The sequence below is a fragment of the Cydia splendana genome, chromosome 1 (genome assembly GCF_910591565.1).
Source record: "Cydia splendana chromosome 1, ilCydSple1.2, whole genome shotgun sequence".
NCBI classification, from domain to species: Eukaryota; Metazoa; Arthropoda; class Insecta; order Lepidoptera; family Tortricidae; genus Cydia; species Cydia splendana.
Window position 1 is genome coordinate 21661334 of NC_085960.1, and position 26002 is coordinate 21687335.

Genomic DNA, 26002 nt, shown 5'->3' on the forward strand with positions numbered 1-26002 from the left:
ATGATGTCATTGGACTAATTTAGTTCATGTTGATTTCTGCCTTAGATTGAAAGCTCTATAATCAATTGCGAATCGTTGACGAACAATTGACAAAGGGTTTTGAAATGTGCAAACCTGGTGATTTGATGTTGCGTGATGTTTGCTATTTAGCTTACGATTGCATGTGCGGGTGCACACCTAACTTGTGTGTTTTTTGAAAGTGACGGCATATAACATGCGGTAAATGTACGATCCTTTGGCCCGCTGGAAACATAAATACATCAACAATTAAATACGAATTACAAAAATGAACATTACATAATTAGTATGGTGCTAACTTTGTTACGTTTTTAGTTTGCAAGATTATAGAAGAAATGTTACACAGTGGACTACTAAACTGTTCAGTACGACGGAAACACAAGAATGTACGGTATACGAACCTGCTGAGCATAGCTGTAAATTATCAAGATCCTCGGCTAAGCTGTCAGTCTTTCCTGCAAACATTCACATCGACCTTGACGCGCGATAGCGGCGGTGGACAGGCTGCGCTATCGGCGCATCTCGGTTCATTCTTTCAGCACTCGCGAGGAAGCACTGGTAATTGGCTAGTTATATGCATGTTTTAGGTCGAGCCAACCCAGTACAATCTACCCATACCCAGTAATGTGTGCACCGATAGGTTTTGCACACTTTTACAGATTTGAAAAAAATTAGGTAATTATTTTACAAATACCCTATATATTTATAGTTTTTGTTCATCGTCATTTTGACAGAGGTACTATAGTCTCCCGTTGACAATGAACGTTGTAAAGGGCTCGAAACGTCGGTCGGGATGTTTTTTAAACTCATTATTCGGTCAGTCAACTTAGATAAAAATAAAGCGTTTTGAGGAATGAATTCCCAGCAAGCTGGAAATCATTTTAATACCTTCATTTGGTCCTAAATACGTATAATCCGGGTTTGCTCCATCCCAGGAGTTGTGGAAAAAATTTTGCTAATTTGACGGGCCTATATACGCTTTCAAACTTTATATCGGTCCTGTCGTTATTATATTTTATTTAAAAATGTTCCAGTGGAGTTTGCCTTATTTTGCATCTTTTCATATACCTATTGCGATTAAATTTATGCGCAACGTCGTTTTTAATCAGTATATTTTTTTTAATAAATGCGGTGATCCATTTTAGACATAGCAGAAGGTAGGCCTCGAGTCGTGTTATCAGAATAACCAATAGGTATAAAAGTAAAGTGTACATTCATACAATCCTACGGTAGCTAGGGTTGCATTGCAGACTAGGTAGTAGCGAAAAGGCAGCGTTTGGGTTTAGGTATGCGCGTTGGCGGCACGCACGGAGGCACGTGCGGCCCTCGCCACAGTACACGCCGAATCACAACATTCCCCGGCCACGCCTCTTACTGCTGCCGGTAGTGTTGGTAGCTAATTTACTCTCCGTTTTTCTCGTTTACGTACTACCTCACCTACATACACATATATTATAATATCTTGAACATAAAATTATTTTTTACAAACTTTATAATTACTTGTCCGTAACAGTGGTCCGTGGTTGTAGTTTAAGTGTTTATAAAAAACATATTATTGATGCTTTAACACGCCCTACAAACTAAGTACTTCTTCTGCTTTATCGCACTGTATTTCAAGTACCTACCCACATAATAAATGTATATTTATATAACTAACCATTCTATGTTGTTGTTGGCACCGGGAGTCCTTAAGACTGACGGTGATTAGTTTGGCTCTGAATGAACATTATTCATAGTAATAAGTGGTAAGCGGTGTGGGCCACACATATTGTAGACATTATAGTAATTAGTTTAATAAGTACCATTTGTAGTGGCTGTTTGTTTACCTAAATAAATTAAAAAAAAACCGGTCAAGTGCGAGTCGAACTCGCGTCCCAAGGGTTCCGTACTGCACACATTTTCGAACGAGCGAGCAAAGCGAAGTTCTTAAGTACATTCAACTGTTCATTCAATTGTTCCGCACACGGCTGGCTAGGGGCACGCCCCGGCTTTTCCGTGTTTTTTAACTGAGCAATCAGATGATAGTTACGCAATATATTTTTTTAATTTTGTTCAAGTATTGTGTTAAGCATAGTGCCTACATTTTTTTTGCATTGGTTAGGCGTATCTCTGTTATTTCAAGATAACAGGGCTATAACCGCGAAAATCGAAGTTCGCAAGTTGCTGGCATTTCTCTCTGTCACTTCAATTACGGTTTCATTGGAGTAAAAGAGAAATCTCCGCAATTTGCGAACTTCGGTGTTCGCGGTTGACCCTCTGATATACGGCAGTTCAGCCTTCTCATTTAGCTACTCGTACTTAAACCAATTTTTTGTTCTGTTTGAGCACTAAACTCCTACAGCTCATCCTTCGACCTTACGTGGAGGCGCACCTCTCTCGGATGATTCAGGCCTTCGGCCCAACACAGCGCTTGGCCTTCGACCTTCGCACTAGCTGTCCATACCACGTTTCACGTACACAATTGCGGTTGTGGCCCTGATAGAGCTTATCCGCAATTCTTATTCTTAAGTCCGGCTCACGCTTAGTTGCAGACTTCTTATACGTTTTTCCAGTAATCTATAGGTATCGGGCCCAATCGCTTAACAAAAGATAGAACAAAATCGACGATCTCCTTTGCAGGAAGCATGCACATGTCGGAGGCTCCAGGTCTTCAGGGCCTTCGACCTTCGCATTCAGACATTTGAACTATAATTGTTCTGTGTTTGAGCACTAACCTCCCGCAACTCGGCTTTCGGCCGTGCGTTTCAAAAAGTCTCTAGGGGACGCTTCGGGCCTTCGGCCCTACGCGTAGCTCGGCCTTGGGCCTTCGCTACAGCTGTCCACACCACGTTTCACGTAAACCATTACGGCTGTGTCCCTAAAACAGCCCAACCGCGTTTTTTTTTCTTAAGTCCGACTCACGCTTGACTGTAGATTTCTAATAGGTTTTCCTGTCATCTAGAGGTGAAGAACTATTATGTGTATTTTTTTCAAAATTTTAGACCCAGTAGTATCGGAGTTAAGGGGGGGGAATGGTCATTTTTTGCCTATTTTCTTAAATAACTTCTAAACTATTTCATATAAAATTATAAAAAAAATATATTTGAGATCCTCAAAATAAGCTCTTTCATTTAATATGTAACACAATATGGTTTGCAAAACTTTATTTTTAAATTTTCTCATATTCCCCTTAAAAGTGCCCCCTATGCTTAAAATTCATTTGTTTTTATTACATATCCGTCTTTGGGTCACAGACTACCATATGTGTACCAAATTTTAACTTCATTGGTCCAGTAGTTTTTGAGCAAATAGGCTGTGACAGACGGACAGACGGACAGACAGACGCACGAGTGATCCTATAAGGGTTCCGTTTTTTCCTTTTGAGTTACGGAACCCTAAAAACAGCGTACGCACATGCAAATATATACAGTCTCCTCGGCATTTTAGTTTAAGTTATTTGGATATACATGGTATTATTTTTGTTAATACATAAATACATACTAAAGTATTGGTTTGAAATAAATACAATTATATTGTTAAGCTTAAGTTTCAGCAAATTTGATTAACGGTTACATTATATTAAAACTTATCTGTACTTAGAAATCGCTACCTATTTACTACATCAAGATAGAAAGAAGTTACGAACTGATTTGAACTTTAAATTGCCGATAACCCTGCCGCTGCTAAACTGCAAGGTGTCGGCTATCTAGGTACTCGTACTTCACAAATTGATTTAAAGTTGGTGTAGTTATGATTGTTGTCGCCATGTCATTTTATATTGCGGCTCCCTTTTTCAAAGGATTATTTTTCAAATTCAAACAAATAAAACATCTATTTAATAGCCTTTCAAATTGCGACGTTTTTATTTTTTACACAAATGTATAAACACTTTAAACTCTCGCGTTTTGTACACATATTTAATTACACAAACGGGTCTACCGCGATATAATATCATTGTTTTTACCTTTAATTCCGACGTTTCAGCTGAGTTGCACCAGCTGTGGTCACGGAAAGACCGCCTTCCGGGCTTCCGGGGGGTCTTTCCGTGACCACAGCTGGTGCAACTCAGCTGAAACGTCGGAATTAAAGGTAAAAACAATGATATTATATCGCGGTAGACCCGTTTGTGTAATTAAATATGTGTACAAATGTATAAACTTACCAGTATCTATAATACTAAGTAGGTAATTTACACCGTTCATTAAGAGGTTAGCGAGAAGTGATAAATTCCCCGTTACACTTATCTGCTGTATCGCTGTTTATTATGTATCTACATCTAGCTTCATTTTCTGTGCAATAAACTTTTTCATTACAAACATACTTAGGTAATTTAAAATACCTACTTAAATGCTTTTTAACAAAGTTTTGTACGAAGCACTAAAACAGTGTAACACATAGATGTAATAAACGACACAAATAAGGAATCCATAGAGTGTGATGAGCAACGCAGGTTTCGTCAAGTGGATACAAATACAAATCATGTATTGACTTCATCACCTACCTACAAATGACGTATTACAGGCTTTGTCAATCTTAACCACTAAATTAACCTAGATTTAAGTGTCACCCCGGACCGTAGCCGGCCCAAATGGGAAATGGGGATTCCCACGACATTGGCAGCGTTGCTCCGTTGAATTGCTAAGGAGATCAGTTGCACCAGGTGCGATCCGGAGCGGAGATCTTAACCCCTATCCTTAAATCGCCGACCCAATTCTCAGAATAATTCCCTAGCCTCCGCATCCCAAGATCCTGCACATATAGAGAAACCACCAAGTTGGGTAAAGTAACCTCGTGAAACCCAAAGTACCAACTCAAATCAAGTTATCTATCAAAACAAAAGGTTACTTACACGTCGCCCTAGGATTTCTAGGACTACTGAAGGTAGCTCGGCGTGGGCGAAGTGGACCCTCGTTCACGGCCTCGCGCCCCAAGGGGGGTCTCGCGCGAGCCCCATTCGGGCTCAGTGAAATAAAATTTCGCCCACAGCTAGATTATTTCACGTACGCCACGGACTACCTGACCAAATGTAAAGAATGCTGATGGGTTTTACTGTACCTAATCAAGTTGCGTGAATGAATTTAATAATTAATAAACATACCGTGATCTGCTTTCCTACTTTGAAGGATTAAGTTCGTTTACACTTCGAAGGAATATTGTGCTAATTAATCAAAATATATACTGTTCTAAGTCTTGCATTATAAAGCGCGATTGACGACATATTCAGAGTAGGACAATAACTTGTATTAATTATAATAATTATTCCTTATCAATCTTAATACACATGACAGTTAAATAGCATATTGAATTGGCTAAGTTTGAATACTAAATGGCTCCTTACGCTATACTTAGTACGGGATGCATTTAAATGTAAGTAGGTATTTACATGTACAAATCACCTCGCTGCTTAACTCATGAATGGCGACGCCTATGACAATAATTATCTGGCAACACCTCGTATACTGCGTGAGTCAGAGCCGACGCAACTGAAAGCTTTGCATATTACTTGGTGCCGAGCTTTCGCGGCATTATCTAGGCATCTGGGCGAAGACAATAGCGCGCGCATGCGTAATTCGTTATCTCAGATCTACCTCTTGCAACACTATGCTCTCCTAATGAGGAATGTTCCACTTCTGGTGTTAATTGAACACTGAAAACCGGGAAGCACATTTCGCACTTACTAATTGTACCTAATTGAACAACTCAACTCGCCCAAGTTTTTAAGTCAAAGTTTCTTTGTTGCAGGAATATAAACACAGAAAGTGCCCGGCAAAGGATGAGGAGTAAATATTGGATGGGACGGTTTGAGCCAGATATAGTGAAACCAACAGGTATGTATCTTAATGTTAGGTACTTATAAGTTTAGAAGTTTAGTTTGCCGGCGAACATTTGTAGAAGTGCAGTCGTCAGATACATGTGGTGATCTTAAAAAATATGAGGAAATGCTTATACGAGATTGCTACCCCAAATCTTCTTTACACCAGAAATTCCAAGTTTGAAATGTGATAAAATTTACAGACTCCAGAATGAATAATAGAAATTTATGATGGAGCTTAAATATTCATAAGAATACATAAACGTGTTCTGAATTTCCGTATATTTATAGGGCGCGATAGCCATTTTAGACCTCGTTCTCGAGTTACGGCAAGTGCTCTAGTGTCACCACTTGGTGGATACATATAAACGTTGGTATATCAGCCAATTTTATTTTTATTTTAATCTTTAATCTTCTTGTCAGAATAAGGAAAAATTGTTATTCATTATCAGAATAATAAGGAAACGGAAAAAGTTCTAACAAACTTCCTGTCGAAGGGTTAAAGAAATGAAATACATATAGTAGGTACATATGTAAAAATACAAACTCCTGCTTCCAATATGAATACGGTAATGACTACCGAGCGAAATTTATAAAAAACACGTAGGTAGGCTGTAAATAAATTATACCAAGACTTGACAAGTCTGAGATGTATTCTCGCATCGTGACAGGGCACATGAGCACGCGCCAGATAACGACTTACATTTCATCAACTTATGCAAGAAAGAGCCTATGTAGATAACCGCTTGGAAGACACATAATACATCTTTTTACTTAGCAATGCAGATTTGCACATTGTCATAACACACCCACGTGGCGCCGTATAATTCCGCGATTTCCCGCCTTTCGAAATACATCTAGTTGCGACGATAAATAACCGACAAATTACTTCGTCGGCGCGAAACGTACACGTGCTCGGTGACATTTGCATGCCTGAGAAATGTTTGTTGAGTCTACATTCGGAACGAGCCTTGAGTAATGTATAATGGGATAACGGGATTTATTTTCAAATATATTTGTTCTGAAATACTGCCTTCACCTTGGGTAACTCTGGTAATACATCCTCGTGCCTTCAATTTCAATTTAAATGCTGTCAAAGTTTAAATTATGAATTCACAATGTGGAAGCATGCATTATCCGTGTAATTTTATAAAACTAATCATGACTACAGACAAAAAACGTATTTCTGCTTATTCTGCGGTGATTAATTATACTCATGTGTAAGAATATTGCACACCTAATAATTAACTGTCGTGTTTGTCGTAATGTTGTTTATAACTCTGAGACAGAGTTATAATTCTTAACGTCGGCTGCTTTTACAAATTTCAAATGAAACGCGGGGGACTCATCACATCCATTTCTGCTCCCTAAATGTTATTCGCAGGATCACTCGGTAATCACTTCACGCGCTTGACAAATTAATTAATCGTGGTTTCGCTGCGTAATTGAATCTGAGCGAGTTCTAATAAACTCCAAGCAGACACAATTTTGTATATTATTTACGTCAGGTCAGATGAGGTTTACCCCACCATACAAACATAAAACCTATGTATAGAAACATAGTTCATTTTGCACGGGGCAGAGTTATTTTCCCTACAAATGTTTCTCTTGTCCCTTAGATTCTCTTACCCCACTTAAATGGGGGCCTTATAAAAATAGCTATTACCTAGAAAAAAAAATTAAATGGTTTAATAATGCATGTAGAGATTAGATTAGATTTTTAGCTAACCTTGCTATAATACCAGTAGTTTCACCAAACTCTACCTTTTCAGGCGTAGGTACATACATTTTAAGACAACCCTTACACAAAATCACATTATATGTGTAATATCAATTTGAAATAATTTAACTCTATATATCTAATTTAAATAAAAAAGATTAAACAACATAAAAACATAAATTTTGAGATAAAATTACATTATTTGCATTTTTAAAACTTACACACCTCATCTTAGGCCTACTTGCACCATCTCACTAACCCGGGGTTAACCGGTTAAACTGTTAACCCAGGGTAAAATTGTACGGTAACCATGGTAAGTCCAGGTTTAACCGGCCAACCCCAGGTTAGTGAATGGTGCAAGTGGACTTTTCAGTTTTGTCGGCTGCATCCTAAAAGAACTTAAAGGACCAGGCATCGTTATCCCGGGAATTCGAACAGGAGCCAAGTTTTTACAAAAGCGTAGTCTGCAATTTATTTCGAACTTACTACAATACAAAAATATTTAAAAAAAATTTTTTAACTAACGTTAGTTAAAACGTCTTTCAGCCAACTGGAAACACTACATATGTTACTTAATAATGAATAAATCTACTCAAGTAAACAGCAATGATACTAATGATAAAGTAATGATCATTACTTTACACACTATACTCAAGCCATTAAATCTTGTCGCCGCAATACATTTCAGATTATTCACACTAGTGCAAGCACTGCCGCCGTATCAATTATCCTTTACTTTATTGACCAGTTGTTGTGCCAATAACTGTACACATGTAGTTACATGTTTATTCCCTGTAATTTAAATCGCACTAAACAGAATATAATAGTTATACCTGTAGGTATATATGTAGTAATATAATATATTTATCTTGCCTTTTTCTGACTATTATAAAACCGGCATTTTTACAAAGAATAGAAATCAAGAACTCGCCTCAAGCCAGTCGTTAATTAAAGACTGGACTTCTACCATAAAATACCGCTCAGGTTCCGAGAAAATATTATAATTATTTTCACTGATTGCCTGGAAGGGCATGCAAACCAAGAAATATCTGAACCATGCGATGGACGGCGATATTGAAGCGTAGTGTAGAAATACAATCGCGATAGCCTTCGAGAGTGGGGGCGCGGAATTGACTAATAAATCGACGGTCGTAAGGCTGCATCGTTGACTAAATATCACCGCGCAAGCTACTTCATAAGCAAATCGTATAATATAGGCTTACTACACTTATCACTTTTTTCATTCAAAAGCAAATTAAAACTTCATCTTCTCACAAACCAAAATTCCCACTCCTAATCACCTGTGTCTATTATTTAAAAAAGTTAGTTTATGTTGCGTAGGTAATTAAACTTTAAATTCATCGCTTGTTCACATGTTTTTAGAATAATTCAAATTGTGTTTTATGCTGAATATTATTTTTAAGACTACTTGCTCCGCATTGTGTTTTATATTGTTCTTAATATTTTTATTTCTAAATTTAAGGATTAAGTTTTAAGTTTAAGGAACCACTGAAAATCAGCGTCGTTGCACTATGTGCTCCGACACATGCTGAGTGGTATCCTCTTTGAGACAACAGGTTACAAAACCATGTCTTATAGGTATTTAATATCTGTTAATCTTAAGATTGTTGTCTCATATAAATTCTTTTCATTTTCATTTATTTATTTAAACTTTTTTGCACAAATTAACAATAAAGGCGGAATGGCGGATTTAATGCCTTAAGGCATCCTCTACCAGTCAACTACAAATAGACCTGCATTTTACATATACATATGTACCTCCATTACGACATAGTCACGAATGTTTAAAAAAATAGCTTACACAATTGTATCTACTTCGTTTATTGTGTTGTACTGAGGTAGGTACATATATTTAAACTACATGCTAGAAAAGTAACATTAAAGTCGAGACAAGAATGTTAAATTCAGCATCTTCCAAAGTCTCAAAAGTGTGCAGTACATAATAAAGTGATGTAAACAAAGAACTTGCTTTGGCAGTCAAATTTCTTGAGGCTGCATCAAAAACAGAGTTCAAAAGTAAACTAGCTGGAGTGTCTTGTGAGAGCTGCGAGAGCCCTTTTAACTGTTGCCGAGATGAAAGCTTGCAACTTTAATAAAAGAGATACGTCAGGGGGACAAGTTCACTCTTTCGTACATATACATTCTTTTTTAAATTTTTCAGGAATTGATCAATACGACCCTCTTGAATTATTACTGTGTGGCGTAATCACATTGATGCTAGACTCTGTAAATAGACGTGGGTGTGCTGCTGCCTTTTGGTAAGTAAGCGAATTTTAGAAAATCTTAGAATGCAGTTTTGTTTCTTTTTAAAAGTAAAGGAATGTCTCCTTTAAGTAAAATGAGCCAGCTTAAGGATTTAAGGTAGTTTCCCTCCAGGGCCCGACTTATCTTTCCACCCTGTATAGCTTCTGTCTATACTTGCACTTTTACACTACATTAATTACTACTTTATTTTCTTATTACTCATTTGGGTTTAAAAAAATCCCTTCAATTGTAGAAGAAAGTTTTATTAGAATGTAAAAAGCATACTTTGTTTTTGATTTAATCAAAACTATTTCACCTACTACAGGTTGTTATAGATACCCAATAAATAAATTGAATTCTGGATGAAGATATAAATAAAATGATCATTGCTATTAAAATATTGTTTCTGCTGTCTACAAGTACATTATTTCAATTACAGAGGTAATAAGTAAGACTCGTTTCAATAATAGAGGTAAAAAGAAGAGCAAAAATAACGGATTTTTTTAGCACAGTGTCAATTATAGAAGTCTTAGTTGCGATGTGGTCAATTACAGAGGCAAAATTACGAACAGCCCTAAAATCTAAATTGCAATTATAGAGGTTCTAAAATTTCAATTATAGAGGCCTTTTGGTCTCAAGGGACCGGGACCGGAGCTTTTGGTTGCAATTATTGAGGTTTTCCGTTTATCCAGGTGCTAATTAACCAGGTTTCACTGTATATATATTTATTTATTTATATATATTTCGGGGATCTCGGAAACGGCTCTAACGATTTCGATGAAATTTGGGGGTTTTCGGGGGCGAAAAATCGATCTAGCTAGGTCGTATCTCTGGGAAAACGCGCATTTTTGAGTTATTATGTTTTCCGAGCAAAGCTCGGTCCCCCAGATATTGATAACTTATATTAGTTACATAGTAGGTAAACATTTTTGCTGTTTCAGAATTACCACACGGGTTTCGGAAGTACGGGAGGGCTTTCTAAAAGCAGTGATATTTTTGATCAGTATAACTAGATAAATGTTGATCAATAAGGGATTCAGTAAAGAGATATTCATAACTTTAAAGTCCATTCACGAAATTGCTTTATCTTGTCCTGAAAATCTGTCGGAATAATTAAAACCAATAAACCTTACCTGTATTAATCGCTTTTCTGTCCATACGTAGGTACGTATGGACAGAAACGGAGACCTTTGCGAAGGTCTCCGTTTCAGCTTGGGCAAAAATGCTTTCGTATATCCGAATGTTTTCTTCCACAGGTCCCAATTTTCAAATGAAACTCGTGAAATTTTGTGAGAGATATATATTTTTTGTCGATTAATTTTTCGAAAAGTTCTCAAAATGGCAGAGCCCGTGCTGATACTCGCGAGGTCACAGGTACAGCTTACAGAGCCACTAGTATATTATGACTAAACTTCATCTATTTTGTACCTATTTCTCGAAGTAACTTAAAACCTTACCGTCTCAACTAGTCTCTAAGGATGCTAGAAAATCAGAAGAACGGATATGTCAAAGCAACTTCGATTTAAATATTACTTTGAACACTGTTTTTAATTACATATTAACAACTCGCTCAGCTAGTCTACAGGCGTGTCCCAGCCCAATAAAGAGGTGCAGGTTATTCGCAAAGACACGCCGTCGACCGACGACCGGCGACATCCAGTCCCGTGGTAATGACGCCCGATAATCGCCGACATCCTTCCCGACTAACTTTAAAGACATTTTTTCGTTTTCATTGGCCTCTTTAGCAGCTATTTTTAGAAAAAAATGAACGTACAAACCCGATTTTATAGAGCTCAAAGGGAAACGGTTTGAAACGAATGCAATTTCAATTGGGTTTATCCTTGTTAACTATTTTTAGTATTGTGAGAAGTAATGAGATCGTTGATTGATTTTTTAGACATCTAGGTAAAACTCAGTATAATACTAATGAAAATAACCAAAATGATAAGATAACAAATAAATCAAGTTAACTATTATAGAAATATGGAGGGTATTAAAGTAACCCTTTCCTGTAATTGACATTTAAAATTGAAAAACGATGTACCTATCCATAAAATGCACTTTTATCCGCTGGTACCGTATATGTTTAAGAACATTTCATTACATAAATATTATTTTCCGCCCATTTCAAAAAATAGATGAAGTCTAATTGCCGCAACACCATGTAAAATAGTTTATTTCGAATAACGCAATCAATCATTTATTTTCCAAAGAATCGTCATTGCCAGTTTAGATATTATTACCAACTTACGTGTATTTACGTTCCAAGTAGGTATCAATTTTTTTTATAAGTACGAGTCCTCTTTTATAGACGCACTTATAAAAGACCTCTAACAGAAACTAATACGTATAAAATGAACAAAAATGGGAATCTGTGGAGTAGAAACTGTTTTTTTTTTCACAGTTGAATTAAAACAACGTTCGATGGTTATTGCACGCGTGGGCATGCGGTTAGCTGGCGGGCTCGATCACATAGCATTCTGATTGATTGAATTCATTATAATCATAGCCATTTTACGCAAACATCTGATTGAACATTATTGATTACGGCTTTTGATTTATGATGCGTGAGAATCAAATGCGACTGATGAAATTAAATATTATTTATGACTAGATAACTTACGCCACATTTGTTGTGGTTTATTTTGGTACAATGTTTAATTTTTTAATGTTTCAAGACGTGCAGAATGTGGAATAAGCTAAGCTATCTACCTCCTGAGGTATTTCATTTGCGTTATAAATGTTATAATACGGGTGCTTCAAAAATCCAGGGTCCTCAAGTGTCCTTGACGCATAAGTGGCTCTTGTGATACAAAAATACGTATTTTTAAATTAAATTAAAATAAAATACATGGTTTATTGTAAAAACCTGTTGAAATAGGTTCTCGTAACCTCCTTCTGCCTCAAAGGGAATAAAGCCCTTGGTTTCTAATGGTTGTTTTTGTGGGTATGTATTATTGTAGTAGGTTTTGGGGACGTCCCTAATGTAAAGTTTAAAAGTACCCGGAAAAATGGATAGTCAGTCTTACACAGTGGTGACTCACTATTTGTACTTTCTTGATAATTTCAATCCTTAAAAAATGTTAAACATTAATTAATTGATTCCTTACTCAGATAATTTATCTATATAGGTATGATAATTTATAATTAGCGTAAAGGGCATTGGCGAAAATGAGTTATAAAAAGTAATAACTTATCCTCAAAATAATCAAATAAAATCGGACCGGAATAACTGATGGCCTTTAAAATAAAATAAAATCTTATAAGTAGCCATACCGTAAATCAAGTAACCTTCGTTACATTTAAATCAATTGGAAGTTTTACATAAAGTAAGTTAGATTAGAGTGAATAATCTCATAAAGTACGTACACAGCTAGTCGTGTTGATATTTAAAGTCGTGACAAGTCTAATTGACCAACACAGACAACGCGTACGCATGCAAAGGCCGTCTTGTCACATCGAGCCGCATGAGCCTAGCTGCCTAATCCGTCCTTCCGCGTAAACTGGTTACCGACCCCTATTACGGAACCTAGCTGTAGTCGTACGTTAAGTAATTCAACCATCCCACTCGCACATTAGTAGCTTAGAAGAAGACGGATTAACACTTATGAGATACGTAATGTCTAGAGTATTCTAGACCGTCCCGATATTGCAGCTGACTGGCAATTAGAAGGTAACTAGTTACACTAGATTACTTAGGGTAAAAAATGATTTTATATTGAAAGTAAAATCTGAGCAACACGTTTCCATTACAATTCATTACTTCGTTTAATACAATAAACGTTAGAAGTTTTATGAAGCTTGTACTATATAATCCTTATTTCATTTAGGTACTATTTTTAAGATGTTTGCTATCTAGTATAGTACATATTAGAACTAGTGTAGTGTACTAGTGCGACATATACCAACACATCAAAAGAAGCCACTCCTGTCGTCAGTAGGTAGTCGCAAAACAAATTCCTGAAATATTATTGTGTCGGCGTCTAGTCAGCGCTATAGAAAAAGACGTTTCTGCGCAGTTGTGCCAACGTTGCGTCGAGCAGCAGCCATATAGTTGACTAGACGCCGACGCTCGGGAGACGCTAGTGTGGGGTGGCCCTAACAGCACAGACATTAATACTGCTATGTATGTCACAATACTAAATCATTGACAGTGCAATATTACCTACCGTGCCTCGCTGATAAAAAAAACGACATTGAATGACTGAGTAAGTAGGTATAATACCTATATAATAATTATGCGACACCGGGGGAATTTGAAATGATGCTGCAACACCATCTGTTTTGGTCAAGCCATAAGCGACGGTATACCTACCTTGGCTTGTAAACGTATAAATTGCAACGTTTAATACACATGTGCGCAAGGTGTCGCAATTACCCACTTTCCTTAAAAGCCAGTGAAATTTGCGTACGCTACACAAAGATCTCTGCATTGTACCCTTGATAAGCATAAGGCACACAGAGTACTTGTAGGAGGAGTAATCTGATTCTGCAATTTGATCCCTAGAACGTTTATAGACTGTCGTAAAGTATTTATGTCCTGTGAAATAAGACGAATATAAAGCGTCTGGCTGAAATAAATTTCCTGTTTAAACAAAGTACAGAATACAACGAATAATAAACATTTACGACATGGAAGATCTGTTACAGAACTCCTACATAAAATGTCTTAGTTTATAATGTAATAATACAAGCACTTAACTGAGTTCATATATTTTCAGTTCATGGCTAGTATCGTTTTTTAAGATTATGTACTAATATTCGTATGTGCATCGTAGTAGTAGTAGGAAGTCATAAAACTAATAAATATGTATGTAGTACGAGTATGTAAGTACAAATTAGTAGTATTTGACGAGTTGATGCATATTATATCAAAACCTTACTTTATGTTAGTCATGTCAGTTAATCTGACTCCACGGCGTTAGTATAGCTTTCAAACAACTAAATATAATCAATAATATAGAATAAAGTATTACGGTTGCACATGCAATCCGTGTAGATAGCAGATTTAATCGAGTAAGGCACTTGTAGGTAGCCCTTCCATGCGTGAGGCAGATGTCGACACAATCCGATGCGCGCTGTCTGGAGCAGGCCGCGGGTTGCCATGAAATATTTAGTATAAAAACGCAGTGTTTCATTGGCTTGCGTTGGCTCAGAAATTATGATCTAGGCTGGCTAAGGAAATAAATCCTTAGACGCATAAATGCTTGTCGACGATATTGATATAGATAATATTATACCAAAAATTCTCAGTTATTTACGAGTAGGTATATCAATATCACCCGTGTAAAAAAACTGTGAGACAATGTTACAAAAACTAGTTTGTCTCACGGTAAGTTCAAAAAGGCATGTAGTTATTGTGGGTACTATCCGTTATTTATAAATGTATTACATATATGTAGATAGGTATCCATAATCCAGGAAAAATATTTGTGTTGAACACACAAATAAATGCCCTTACCGGGAATTGAACCTATCAGGTAGGTACTCCAGCCTCCAGCTTCATAGGCAGGATCACTAACGTCTAGGTTAGGAGACTTTGAGTTTCTAATTTCACATGGCATGATATATTTGCGATTTCTGTAAACGTGGCAACCAAACTATAGTAACTATATTGATTGTATGCACATAATTATGTGGATGACGGACTTGAGGCCACAATGGAACTAGTGTAGGGGAGTGTCCGAACAACTTGACGTAATTACACGTGCATAGACGAGGCTATTAGTCGCCCATTGAACTAACACTAGCTCATAACTAGAAAGACGTAAGTCTATATTGACATCTATATAATAACCAATCTTTTGCTCAGTGAAACTGAGAAAGGCATCCTAGATAATAACCACGTATCAACTGTTCCCACATAAAATTATGAAGGCAAGGAAGCGTGATTTTGCAATCTTCACCGGTCCACTAGTTATCATTGACTTAATGAATACATTATTGGTATTTTAGAAGTATTCAAATTAAATACTAAGTAAGAAGACAGTAATTGGTTTACTCCTGTAATCGGCACTAAACATCTATGGATGTTCCATTTCGTGTTGTAAAAATATATAAAATTTCTCGCCTATGGACCTAGAATATTAACTCTATGATTTCTCGAGATATTTTCCTCAAGTTACTTCGAAACTTCTTACAAATTGCTAATTTCTCATTAAAATTTGGACTTGATGTTTTCTTTTTAAAAAGAGTTTTATTATGAAACCCCTAAAAATGAGACCACACAGCGAGTGTAAAACACAAAATATTCACAGGGGTAATAAAGTGCTTGGTTTCACAATCTCGCTCCCGACTCGTCACGATCTACGAGGTTGCTGAATCTAGTCAGATATTTGCCACGAATCATTCGATATGGACGCCATTAGTACCCGAGTCAGGCCGACGCGGATGCATTAAACAATCGCATCTGATAACACTGCAATGCGCATGAGCATTTCGGTGTTACCTCACCATCCGGTGAACGGATCGACACTGTGGGCAGCGAATTTGATAAAATGATCACAGTTCAGACATCTGTACCAACATTTCAATAAATAACGCATAGGAAACAGTTCATGATTTATTATCAGCCGTAGAGATGGAAATACTAAACGTGGACAATAAATACTTCAAATGGTTAATCCGTTTTTATGTTACGACATTTATCTGACCGTACGGAGAGTTGTGAAATCCTTTGAGCAAATTATGTAAGTTGAGTTGATTTAAAATCACCTTCAGCATTGTTTAGCTGTCGACGGACCGGTTGGGCGGCGCGGGCGCCTCGATACGTCTCTCTGACACAATATTTTCTTACCAAACTAGAATACAACAATCACAGATAAGCAGTAATTGTAAATAATGATCGCGCTATACGAGTACATCTCAAACAATTGGCGTTCGTTGAATCAATAACAGATATAAAATTATATAAGATTGATGGTAAAATTGTAGTTGTTTCGAATTCAATTGTATCTAAGTAGTATGCAATCATCGCGTTGTGAACTCGTGAACCACGACCTGTCCTTTTCTTAGCATTCAATCTATTTTCAAATCACTTATATTTAGGTCATGAGTAATAAATAATAGATGGATCGACTATTTCTTAATGTTATGGGATAACAGCAACAGTTTAAAAATACATCATGTTAATGTGCTCAGTATATGAGCCATTATGGATTGATTCACTCATAATGACCGGGACGATGTGCCCACACTTAAATTTCTACAGCACGACTCTATCTAGTAACTAAAAATTAAAACCATCGTCAAGACGATTAGAAGAACCAAATTGATTTACTTATATGAAATTCCTGCGTTAAATAAATATACAAGTCCAGGAGACTCGCTTGGAGCACCATAATCAAGTAATAAACCTAAAACGTCGCAACTGAATCGCGGCAAAGGGAATCTCGAGCCAAATACGACCAGCTACAATAAAGCAATTAATTAAATATTTGTCGGCAACTGCCGCTGAAAGAGCTACAAATCCGTGAGCGACCATCAAGCTTTTATCTTGTAGTAAGAAGGTAGCTACTGTATCAAATGCACAATAAATCTTAAGATTAATGTACTAACGTCTCAACTCAGAATTTTCACCTGAGGCATATATTCTTACGTGATTCATGTAATCTATAACTAGCTGACCTATGACGTGAGGCTGCGTAGATACTGGTCATTGTTCACAGTAAATTACAATTCTCTCTCGGAAACTTACCTACACCAAGCTCGCCTCAAGCGACTCCACCAATATACAGATAATATACTAAAATCAGGCATAATAACTCATGCAGCCGTATCTTTAAATTCACGTTTGCACATTAAAACACGCAACAGCAGGGCCATTAAGCGAGCCACATGATGGCCGTGTTTCTCACGCGAACGAACCAAAACAGACATATGTAGCTCCATCGGCCATCGCTAACAGTTCAGAATAAATCTCAAAACACAGCATTTTACAAGTCGACATGCTTTTCACTTGGCCCTACTACCTGATCGCCGTATAAAGTCTTAGTTTTAACACTACCTTATGTCATAATTGCACATAAATTATACGCAACACCGCTTAGGCTGCACCGGCATGCCCAGAGCGCGCCATTTCGATACTTTTACAATAAATAAGATCTAATTGAAGGTTTCATATTTGCTAAGAGTCCCGATAGACTTGTTATTCTGCCCGCGCAACTAACAAAGGAGCGCGGGTGCGCTGCAGATACCCTCGCGATATGCGCTCCCGCGCGTCGCTGCCCGCCTCCCATACGCACGCAGCATGATAACTGTATACTTTACCATCTAATTCAAAGTATACTTTTTCTAGAAGAACACGAGTTTCCTTCTAAATTACCGACTTACGCTGAATATGGTTTCGTAATCGCTTCAGCCGACGAGCCGCCTGCAATCTTGGTTATGTTTACTTTTCAATTTCCTAGTAATCGCAAGTCACGATTTAACATGAACCGTTAGATTTAAAACTGTGTATCAGGGCTTTGTCGACTAATAAAAATGTTGTTCAGTAACCCCCGGCGCTGTACGTTGATCGGCTGTTGTAGGTAATAGGCATCACGATGCGTAAATTTAGGTCGTGGCTCGTAGGCAAAAATGTTTGAAGTAGGTAATAATTCGCCGCATCGAGTGTAACCGTCGAGAGAGATGTCGCACATTCAGTCACAATAAATCTATATTTATGTCTTCGGGTCGCGAATCGCGCCATCTCCAAATGAAACTTACCGCACCGTCATTTACTTTGATATTTATTGCGTTAGGTTGTTCCGCAAACGCTCCTGCGAAACGTCGTCGCGTCGTTTATGTTAATTTATTCGCATTTCAATGAGACGCCTGTAAAATGGCATTATGCATTATCATGTCTTATTTTTACACTAAGCTATTGAGCTGTGACGGCATTAATTGTTTTTATCTTTGGATATTATTACTGTATAAGTACTTATATTTTATTAGCATCAGGAGTCCAGGAGAGCATCGAAGTGGGTTCACGGACCGACCCATTAAGGGACGATTGCAAGCATTATCATACGTCGCGTTTCCCACACAACAAGCCCACATGACGCGTGCCCGAATTGTGTAATTGAATTAAATATGGCGTATAATATGACAGGCCGTGAAATCTGAATACGTTTGCGCAAATAAAGCGTGCGGTATTTTTCACGGATCGTATATATTATTTTGCGTATTATGTTTTACATAATAAATATTGTTTCGTTCTGTAGCTCATTTGTAAGCAGCATATTCGCTGCACCACGCTCATTTGGCTTTATTATATTATATTAGGGTATTAGGACGATAAGTACCTACTGAAGGTTTAACGTCCTTTGTTGGAGGAGAGTAAGTGAAAATTATATAGGTCGAAAATATACGTAATATCGTCAATAGGTACCTGTGTACAGTAGGTTCCTACCCTGCGATAAATAAAGCACATCGTTCTTTGGATAAAGACAATAAAATTGGCTGTTTACGACTTTTTCTGATCACTGACGACCATCCATCAACAATAGTAGGGGTCCCTTTGTTTCCCATAAAGTTTTCAGTCATAATGTATTGTTCGTCATATTATCGTTAGTCATAAAACTGAAACCGTTAACTTTTCAGGATTTTCGTAAGGTTATTCTATAGATAGGTTAGGTTAGGTTTGTTTTATGGCAATCCTGAAAAGTTGACTAACGAAAATTCGGACAAACAATATATTATGCCTTTAAACTATTTGGGAAACAATAGAGACCCATAATAGTATTTATTAAGTGTCGTTTCATATCAATTTATCAAATAAATGGAAATTATTAGTTTACGTCAAATTGATGACATGATGCATGCCTTTAAATATGACATCTTATGACAAAAATCACAATAGGTAGTGTGTCTCTACGAAGTCGAAATTAGTTTAGTCTCTTTCTATAGACCGATATATAATATTTATTAGAGATGCCACGAATATTCGGCAACTATTCGGTATTCAGCCTATTCGGCCACTTTGCCGAATATTCGTTATTCGGCCGAATGTTGCCTACTATTCGGCCGAGTACCGAATATCTATTGCACCTACCTAATAAGAAAAATTACACAAAAAATAACCAAAAACTAGGTATATTTAATATTTAAAATGTATTATTGGAAAGTACTTAAATACGAAGACACGTTTTTGAGCATTTGTTGATTACAAAATATTTAATTTTTAACATGGGTCTGATTTGATTGACTCCTAACTACATTAATTAATTCTGTTCAACAATAAATTATATCTTAGCAAACGTTGTGCTTTGTTGGCGAACAGTTTTCATAATAATTGTGACTCAAAATGTTCGCATGTCATGCCGAATATTCGGTATTCGTTATTCGGCCAAATTCACTATTCGGGGCATCTCTAATATTTATAGCCGTGTATACACATATCTATTGTACATTGTGTTAGTAGCAGCAGATCCGAAAATACATATTATAGTGCAGGCCCTCTCTGTATTGATGAATGATGATTAGCAAATCTGTTTACTCACAAAACTACAATTAAAGCAGCATAAATTAGCAAATAGTAAGTCAATGCCATTTCGTTACAGCTTAGGATACCGTAAAACGGGGTGAGTAGGTTTCGCGGGGAGAGGTGGGTTATGAATGGGGAGAGAAGGTTTGAGAGGGGGGGTGAGAAGGGATTTTATGGCTACTGCTACAAAAATAATGTACAATTCCAATTTAAAATGGAGCTATAACATAAAAAAAAATCGATCCAACAATCTTCCAAAATCACCTTTGCATGAAAACCCCTCTCACCCCAAATACGAGGCACTACGGGGTGAGGTGGGTTTTCCTCTTTATCGTCAAAGTTATGAAATGGAACTACCCAAAATAAAATAAAAACTAAAATACAAACGTCCGGAACACTTATTATATACACCATTCAGTTTTCATATGTAAAAATAAAATGTTATCGAGGTTTGAATTTCAGTTTTGACCCTACTCACCCCATTTTACGGTACTCTTCAAACAATCCTAAACTAATTGATAAAGAATATTTTTTGGACGGTTACGATAGAGATTTCCCAAGGCATAAAGCGTTCAGGCTTAACTTTAAGGCAGCGAAGCATAATAATTAATAACAAGAAAGTTTGGAGTTCAAAGCCGTTACGACACGAGTTGCGCAAGAGTTGGGGAACAATACTGCCCACTGTCATTAGCCATCCGAGTTAAATGATTAGCTCCTGACATAAATCGGTCAAACCGGCAGGGCTGCCACAATCGACACGACAGCCAGCGGGCTTATGATTTGTTCTTAGCTTACCAAACATTCATTTCAATCTCGCAAAAATATTCATATGGACAGTCAAATGACCGTTACGATTTGTATCAACATTTTCTAATTGGATATTCCAAATTTTTTCTACTCTCTCTACTCCTTAAAGTAAGCTATTGTATGGTATGATGACAGTAATACCTATTTCGGTCTGTAAGACTTATTACCGAGTTTGTGCCAGCAAATCTTTATACTCATAAACCAACAGTTTATTATTTATTTATCGTATGGCATTTATATTACATTACACTGTTCATTAACAACTTAGTTTATTTATAATCGAAATCTACAAGTTTATTTCAATATGAGTATGTAAATAAATCATTTAGTATGTTCGAATATAAATGTTGGCGGTGGTTTCAATAAAGCTTGTGACAACCCTAATAGTGTTGTTAGCAGAGATGAACAATAGGTCGCTAGCGCAGGTCTTCTGGCGATCGCGGTTGCCCAAGCACCTTGCGGACCGCACGATCGGTCCAAATTAAAAATAAACCTTATCGGTGCGACCCACATCTCACGTTAATTGTAACTAGGCTATCGGAAATTTAGAGGCCCACTTTCTTTTCGAAGAATATTCATTGTTACGAGTGGTTACGGTATAAAGTATCATTTTATTTCAATAAGCGTATGGCGTATTAAATATTGTAGGCAATATAAATATGATAATATTACAACTTATTATAACTATTATAAGTCGACATCCAGGCTACGCAGCCAAGTATCATTATGAACGTTTTACGTGAACTTATGTTGAAACTTAAAGAAAATAACACGTCACGTTATGCATTTTAGGAAAATAAAAAAAAGTGGAGACACATTGACAGTTTTCAATTTGCGAATATCTCATGTAAGATTCAATAGTCCCAATAAATTCTTGCTTGTGAATAACGGCAATGCACAAACAGTAGCATGGTGAAGCCAACCAGTTGCATTGCAACGGCGTAAACAAGTGTTGAGACTTAAAAGGACTGAACGATTATGCATGTATTCAATCCTTTCCCAGTCAACACGCCTAACTTTATCTTTAATATCCGAATGCGGACATGCTCATATGTAAACCTACATTTACTATTTATCAATTCACATCACACCACCGAGATCCCAATCATACCATGCTAGTGTGTAAAGTAAGTGGGCCATCGTGTGATGTCATCACAGATGCACTGATACTGTTGCCGAGTAGTTGACTGCTTAAGTTTGATTATGTTGAAACATGTTGGTATTAAGAATAATTGGTTCAGCATTTCGTAAAGGTTGACGAATCAAGGTGGCCAGCTTATAGCATAGTTAAATAACGATTATTTTTGTCGTCAAAATTTAATAAATTCTTCCAAAAAAGTACTCTTGTAAAAATACATAAATCATTTAATATTTCCAATTATCATTACATCATCACCATCAAATTATGAAATGGAATAAGTATTATTAAATTATATTCTGAAAATGAGTTTTTCTAAATGTGTGCAATAGGACTTATGTTGAAACACTATGTTTTATGAATCTACATAATAATGTCAAAACATTCACCTTGTATTTCTTATTTGCGTAAACTAGATTTGCTCTGAACCACTTCAGCTTTTTCAGATATAAAAAATATTCCCATAATACATAGTACATAGTCACGCACTTCTTAGGAATAGAAGCCTATGTTGGCTTCGTATTTATACTATGTACTTACACATAGCCAAGTTTGCTCGAAGTATCCAAGAAGCGTTTGAAGTGAGGGAAAATAATTTTAATCTGATTGCGGGGTGAGGTTTTGCTCTAAGCGCCTTAGCCACTTGACCGCGATCGCGGTGCCACAGCACAATTAATAAATTCACTGCTTTGACTTCATAGGTACCTTCGATCGAAACTAGACTTGAAGCTTAGAGATAGTGCTACCAGCCACGACTATATTTAATGTAATTACGAGCACACGTGTTGTATAATATTCATCGCATTGTTCAAATGATTCAACAGTGTATTACATTACTATTAACGACAAGTCAAAATACTGATTTCAATGCTTGCAATGCCGTAGCCCCCGCATAATGTGCCGCGCGCTGCGCGCTATGCTTTAAATTGTGATTTAACAAAGGGGATGCTATAAATGTAGGTTATGTAGCTAACATCATGTTCCCTAATGGAGCTGGGTCCACGTACTGAAATTCAGTATCGTCATAAAGTTGTACACTGTGCTAGAGTCTGTGCGGAAAGAGAAGAGTCGTGGAATGTATTGGGCCACATACATTCCACGACTCTTCTTCTCGCACAGACTCTATGTGTATGCTAGTAATCATGATTGTCTATGAAATGACAGTTACTTTGATGTAATTGTAATTTGATGTAATTAATCGAGTATGGTCGAGTTAGATTTGTTTTTTTTGTTCTTTGAACGAATTCACAAAGGCCACGTTATATGTATTGTGTTACTGTATTTTGTAAGTACGTACCTATGTTTTTATTGTCTCTTTTTTGTGTAAAATTCCATACTGTCCAATTAGGATAGCCTGTTGGTTGGTTGTGTGTATGTAAATAAAATAAATACTTATTGCATATTTTTGAATTTTTGACGGCTAATGTAATAATATTCCTATATTTATTTTTTATTTTTTATCATAAGTTTCTGTAAAATACCTACATCCAAACAATTTATAAATGTCTTATAAAACTACACGGATTATGGTAATCATATTGTGTAAAGTCCCTTAAGACTGACAAAGATGGCGTATTAAATGGTCGAACGTATCCACCAAATACCACGGTTGAAGTTTATCTGTCCAATCGGATCTAATTAGGGTCGGTTGTATTGCACCAAACCATCTGTCTCCGTTAAAGCGTTCGCTAAATATTATTGTGTGGAAAGTTTCATAGATCTCTGCTGCGTTGGTGCAAATTACCCTTATAATAGTTAAACATAAACATATTTTTTTAGTCTGTTTAATAATAACTACAATAAATGTGACATTGCCTCAATCAAGATCATTGTCGTGGAGTAAAGTCATCAGCGTGTAATACTTATTTTATTTAAAGCTTGATAATTTCAACGGTGTCAAAAAAGAATAGTTATTCAAACAATATTATGAAGCATTGTATGAGACAAAAAATAAGGCAAGAGTGTCAAAGATGTACTGTTTGAGTTTGAGTATCAATATTTTATGGATATTTAATTTTCAAACTAAACGCTTTAAAAGTTTTCTTGGCAGAATCATAACTCTGTTGGTTTTACGGTAGGATAATACAAAAAAATATTTTATCATCATCCGGTCCACATTTGAGGTAAAACAAATAAGGTTACTCGCAAAGTAAAAACCCCAATACGGGGTTTGCTATTGTTCCTGAGAGTGTAGACTTATTTTGACGTTATGGTTTTGTGTAGGTACTTACATTATTTTTTATTCAAAAAATTCAGCCAGTCTACCTACACTTAATACTAACATAAATACTTATAAATAAGAATAATAGTAGTGTAAATGATTGTACTTCACAGTTACACCCCAGAAATAAACAAACTACCTACCTCTTGAATAGATTCTAACTAGAAAACTCCACAATACCTGAAACTCCAGATTGCATAAAAGCGAAATAAAATATGAACCTTTGTTCAAAGTACACCTGTAAGTCAAACGAGTAAAGGACTAGTTTCTGATAAAACGAATAAGTCTGTGCATAGTAAGGAACTCGCACAATCTACTCCCTTTTTCCTTTGGATGGCAGTGCAATGAAATAGTGACAGATTCGCGCTACACAAAGCTTGGCAGATAGGAGCAGTGCCATCTGTCGGCTAAGCTGATTTACTGGAGCCGGCGCAGTAAGTCGCCCCTTTACATTTGCAAAGCTCGTGGCCAAGTTTGTTACAAATGTTGGTAGGTACCTACCTAACAAACAATACTCGATATGTTGAAAAGGTGAATTATAGAGACAAATATAATATTATAGCAGTTGATGAGGTTGAAAATTAAATAATAATACCTTGGATGAAATAGTTGAATATGCGAATTATGATTTAGTTAGGAAACCATCTCGTATAATATATATTACACAGTTAGTATCGTTTACTTTAAGAACAAACACTATCATTATCATTTATCAGGTGTTAGTTAATCTATTTTAATATTTCATACGTCAATGAGATTATAATTAGATCAAATTCAAATTACCTACTATAAATCACATTTATTCAAATTGTTTCTTTATTTGTAAGACATGGGTGTTGGTTACGAATTATTTTAATCATCTTATTAGCAGGTGTACTAAATTTTTGTGCGCAAAATAATTTGCATGCACTGTATATTATGAATCATAAATGTATATTATTTAACTATTTACTGGATTAACAATTTGACAATTGCAACAACTTTGACTACACAGAACCTATTTAAATGCAAACTTAAAATCCTCCTTTACAAATGTCCATGGTCGCAGCTTAAAAGATGGCCGCTCGGTGCGACGGATTAAAATAATTCAGTTCTCATAGAGAAACGCTTCCCAGGAATGATTAAATACGGTCTCAGATAGATTTATAAGTGGCTATTCCTACTAGAGAGATTTTGCAGTGCTGTTTCTTTGTTGTCCTTAATAAATAGGTAGTGCCTTTGAATAGGCGTGAAGGTGTGAATTCACTGTAATAACAGTATCTATGATTGAACCGTACGAGTACCAATTAACCTATTAACCATGTTTAACTGAAACTTATAAGTATTTTTAACTTTTGTGATTTAAGAAAGTTTATTAGTATCCAATTTAAAAGTAGTTACTTGCCTTGACTACGTATAACAAATAATCTCCAAGATAATAAATTGTTATTTAAATATACCTACATATTATGACATTCGGAAAATCGCGGGGCACTTTTAGATGAGACTAGCCCAGGACCGGGATAAGTGGCGTACACGAAGAGAGGCCTATGCTCAGCAGTGGGCGACTGAAGTCTAGAATGATGGTGATGATGACA

At 36.4% G+C, this 26002-nt stretch overlaps 1 protein-coding gene across 3 annotated transcripts in view; it reads left to right on the plus strand.

The window, feature by feature from the left end:
• The window catches only part of LOC134796803 (cadherin-86C), a 113603-nt gene that overhangs the window by 30008 nt on the left and 57593 nt on the right, over window positions 1–26002 (plus strand). For all 3 annotated transcript variants that reach the window (XM_063769036.1, XM_063769029.1, XM_063769032.1), the window contains exon 2: window positions 5740–5825. The gene's annotated coding sequence lies outside the window, so the exon portion shown is untranslated. The remainder of the gene's footprint in view (window positions 1–5739; window positions 5826–26002) is intronic.